At 37.5% G+C, this 333-nt stretch overlaps 1 non-coding gene across 1 annotated transcript; it reads right to left on the bottom strand.

The window, feature by feature from the left end:
* Positions 1-145: 145 nt before the first annotated feature.
* LOC113339217 lies at positions 146-249 on the bottom strand. Its single transcript, XR_003354996.1, has one exon. It is a non-coding gene; the product is annotated as a small nucleolar RNA R71 (small nucleolar RNA).
* Between the last annotated feature and the right edge of the window lie 84 nt (positions 250-333).

Here is a 333-nt window from a genome sequence, read left to right as displayed (position 1 = left end):
TCTGAAATTGCGTTTGTTTACATTTTCTCTAAAGGAAAGGGCCAAAACATGGTTTTACGGTTTGAGACCACAATCAATCACCACTTGGGAACAACTCACTAATCAATTTTTCCAAAGATTTTTTCCACATCATAGGACCATCGCTATTCGTCAAAATATCAATTGTTTTGTCCAGTTGGATGAGGAAACTGTATTTGACTATTTTGAACGTTTTAATGATTTGTTGAGCGAATGTCCACACCATGGATTTGAGAAATGGAGACTTGTCGCTATCCTCTATGAGGGACTAGACTTTAAATCTCGAGCCATGGTTGAGTGTATGTGTAATGGTGA

Source organism: Papaver somniferum, unplaced genomic scaffold (genome assembly GCF_003573695.1).
Source record: "Papaver somniferum cultivar HN1 unplaced genomic scaffold, ASM357369v1 unplaced-scaffold_20203, whole genome shotgun sequence".
Taxonomy (NCBI): Eukaryota; Viridiplantae; Streptophyta; class Magnoliopsida; order Ranunculales; family Papaveraceae; genus Papaver; species Papaver somniferum.
This window is presented reverse-complemented; position numbering and strand designations above follow the sequence as displayed.